At 42.1% G+C, this 3,801-nt stretch overlaps 1 pseudogene; it reads left to right on the top strand.

The window, feature by feature from the left end:
* The first annotated feature begins 3,460 nt into the window (after positions 1-3,460).
* Positions 3,461-3,564, top strand: LOC115032496 (annotated as a pseudogene).
* Positions 3,565-3,801: the final 237 nt, after the last annotated feature.

The following is a 3,801-nucleotide window of genomic DNA, read 5'->3' as shown; positions in this document are numbered from 1 at the left end:
CCCATCCTGCAGTAGTCATCCATCACCTAGATAGCTGTGGGGTAAGCAGGTCTAAAGAAAGGATGCTGCCACTCTGTTTGTGTGATGATATGACGCCAATGCTAAAGGCTCTATGAGGTAGGGATAGTCTTTGTAATGTTAGTGGGATGCACACCACTACGTAAGAGTCACCCAAGCACAAGCACCCATTCTTGGACAGTCATCTGTCACCTAGATTGCTGTGGAGTGAGCAAGGGTGCGGACGGACAGGTTACACAGAGAGACAATGTACATCCCAAGCACACGGGGGGGGTGGGGGGGGCTCAGGCCCACAATGACATCATGCTGCTCCTTAGTGCAGCAGAACATGGACTAAAGAGTGGCGTAAGCAAAGATAGAATACCTATATGGGGAGGGCCAGTGCACACTGTTGAATTTTCAGGAAAACTGATGGAACCAGAATCATCATGTTAAGTGAAATGAGACTCAGAATAATCAACTTTACTCTCTTATGCATAGATTTAAGCAGGGGGAGGGGGGTTAGTTTTTAAAACTAAAAAAAGTTTTCATGAGAGAGAAGGAGGAGGTTTTTATGGAAGGGGAAAAGGGAGAAAATGGAATACATGCTACAAGAAAGCAAAAGGGGCTATCGCTTGAGAAAGAAGGGAATAAGCCAGAGGCCAGCAAGGGCCTTGGGGGAAGGAAGTGGGGAAGGGAGACAGGGGAAGAATAAGAACAAAGTTGTAATGATATATATGCATTAAAATGCCAAATGAAACCTATTATTATATATGCTAACCCAAATATATTAATAACACCAATAACAAAATTAAGCTGGGGATATATATCTGTGTGTGTATGTGTATGTATGTATATGGACATATTGTATGAGTTTTACTAATCCATGAGCCACAGATTGTGGGGGAACAATATTGTCAGTGTATTATCTGGCAAAGAAACCCCTTTCCAAGATACATAAATAATTCTAAGTAAAGAATAACTTCAACCACTAAACCCAGACACTATTGCATATGCCAGCAAGAATTTGCTGACAGGACCCTAATATAGCTGTCTCACGTGAGGCTAGGTCTGTGCCTGGAAAATACAGAAGTGGATGCTCACAGTCATCTATTGGATGAAACACAGGGCCCCCAATGAAGGAGCTAGAGAAAGTAACCAAGGAGCTGGGTCTTGGGTCTGCAATCCTGTAGGAGGAACAACAATAAGAACTAATCAGTACCCCCAAAGCTCATGTCTCTAGCTGCATATGTAACAGAAGATGGCCTAGTCAGCCATCATTGGAAGGAGAGGCCCTTGGTCTTGTGAAGATTATAGGCCCCAGTACAGAGGAATGCCAGGGCCAGGAGGTAGGAGTGTGTGGGTTGGGGAGCAGGGCAGGAAGAGGGTATAGGGGACTTTCGGGGTAGCATTTGAAATGTAAATGAAGAAAATATCTAATAAAAAAAGAATAACTTCAAAATCCTACAGAAAATAGGCAGGTAAACCCAGTAGTGAACACTTCATAAGTAAGATATTCAGAGTCAATAATAACATATCAAAGTGGGAAACACTTCAAGATGGAAGTTATTTCATACGGATCAGAAGACCAAAGTCTAGACGACAAGACCAACCATGTGCATGAATATGACCACTTTCATTTTCTCCTGGGGGAAGGAAAAATCTTAGAGAACTATTTTGCATATGCATTTTATCCCAAATACCCACTGTATGATCTGGCAATCCCATTTCTAGGTATCAAGCCAATATCCTCCCGGGTTTCCACACATCCAGCATGCTAGGCCTGGACTTCCAGTCAGATGGCATTCCATACCGCAAAGTAAACACTTAGCACCGACAGGAAGCTTTTCCAGCAGGCAGGTGGCACAGCCACTGCAATTAAGGACCTCTGGGGACTGGCATAATGAAGACTTCCAAACCAGAGTTTTGTTGTTCTCAAGTAAAGGTTGAGTTTAAAACCATTGGTGTTAACAAAGTTAACATTTTTATATCACCACCTATGGCACACAAAAGTTAAACTTGGCATCCCTGTGCATTTCCATTCTAAAGAAAAATGGGAATAATATTAAAGTCTAAATTGTCCAATTTATCCTTTCAACTAAAGTTCTCTGAAAAACACCTTTGCTTAGAATATCATTGCTTTTACTTAGCTTGCAACTTGCTAGGTGCACGGTGGTTAGTTATAAAAAAATGTTGTGTAAATTATGTTCAATGATATGCCTTTAAAATAATTCTCTGGGGGGGGTGCTGAAGATATGGTTCAGAGCACTGGCTGCTCTTTTAGAGGATGTGGGTTCAATTCCCAGCACCCATATAGAAGATCACAACCATCCATAACTCAAGTTTCACGGGATCCGAATTCCTTTTCTGCCCTCCCTCCATGGCAGTACACAGATATTCATTCAAAACAAAACAAAACACAAAAAACCCTACATATATACATCAAATAAAAATAAAATGAATCATTTAAAAATAATAACCTGTTTATTGCTACAAAAAAGTATGGCAGAATGTCAATGTGGATTCAATACAGCCATCTCTTATCACCATGAAGCTATGTGCACTTTCCCCCTTTTTATTGAAAATAGATATTTTCCATATAATATATTCTTATATATTATATCATATGATATACTATATATTATAGTTTTTACTCTCCCAACTCCCCACAGATCCTGCCCATCCCTTCCCATACCCAAATCCACACACACACACCCCCACTGGAAAACACACAGGCATCTAAATAATAAATAAAACAAGATAAAATAAAAACAAACTAGAATAGAGCAATATAAACAAAAATGAAGTTTCCAAAGCGGAGTCACACACATTTGCACACACAGAAAACCCCTAAAACCACAAAATCAGAACATATGTAAGGAAAAGACTTGTGATGTAAACATACGTCCAGACAAAGTATTATGAAACAAAAACACTTCCAAAGCTACTCTTGAGTTCTTTCTGGGTGTGGGGTCTGCCCTTAAGTATGGTTTGTATACCCAGCAAGACTCATTGGAGAAAACTAATTTTCCTTTGCCAGCGGATAATGATTGGAGATAGCTTACGGGTTAGGAATGGGGACATGTGTTCACTTCCCCTGTCAGTGCTGGGACCCCATCTGGCTTAGACCTGTGCAGGTCCTGTGCATGCTGACACAGTCTCTGTGAGCTCACACTTGCAATGGCCCTGCTGGGTTTAGAAGGCCTGGTTTTCTTGGTATCCTCCACTCCCTCTGACTCTTACATTCTCTCTCCCTCCTCTTCTGCAGAGTTCCCTGAGTCCTGAGGGAAGGGATTTAATGGAGACAACCCATTTGGGGCTGCATGTTCCAAGGTCTCTCACTCTCTGTATGTTGTCAAGTGGGTGACTGTGTTTTGTTCCCCCCCTATTTTCCTCATATATAAAGGGTAGGTGGAATAAAATGTAGGTGACAGTAACTTCTTTAAGAACTATTTCATCTGCCCCTAACGTCTTTGTATGTGTGGCTGCTGTGTCATTTGTGCAGTGGTAGGTTCTATGCTCAGTGTTCTGACATGTGAACATCTGAATGTTTAGGAACCTAACATTCCCTGAAAAAAAGTGATCCTAAGATGACCACCAGTCTAGTACCTCGAAATCCAGGAAGGGCTCCCAGGGCAGAGACTAGGAGAACCCTATCTGAGGCCAGGGGTCCCAAGTGGGAGTGAGTCCCTGACAGGCAACCCACTTGGCATAGGTCCCTCCCCCCCTCCCTCTCTCTCTCTCTCTCACACACACACACATACACACACACACACACACACACACACACACACATATGCAAAC

Source organism: Mus caroli, chromosome 1 (genome assembly GCF_900094665.2).
Source record: "Mus caroli chromosome 1, CAROLI_EIJ_v1.1, whole genome shotgun sequence".
NCBI classification, from domain to species: domain Eukaryota; kingdom Metazoa; phylum Chordata; class Mammalia; order Rodentia; family Muridae; genus Mus; species Mus caroli.
Note: the sequence above shows the minus strand (reverse complement) of the source record. Positions and strands in the feature narration are given on the sequence as shown.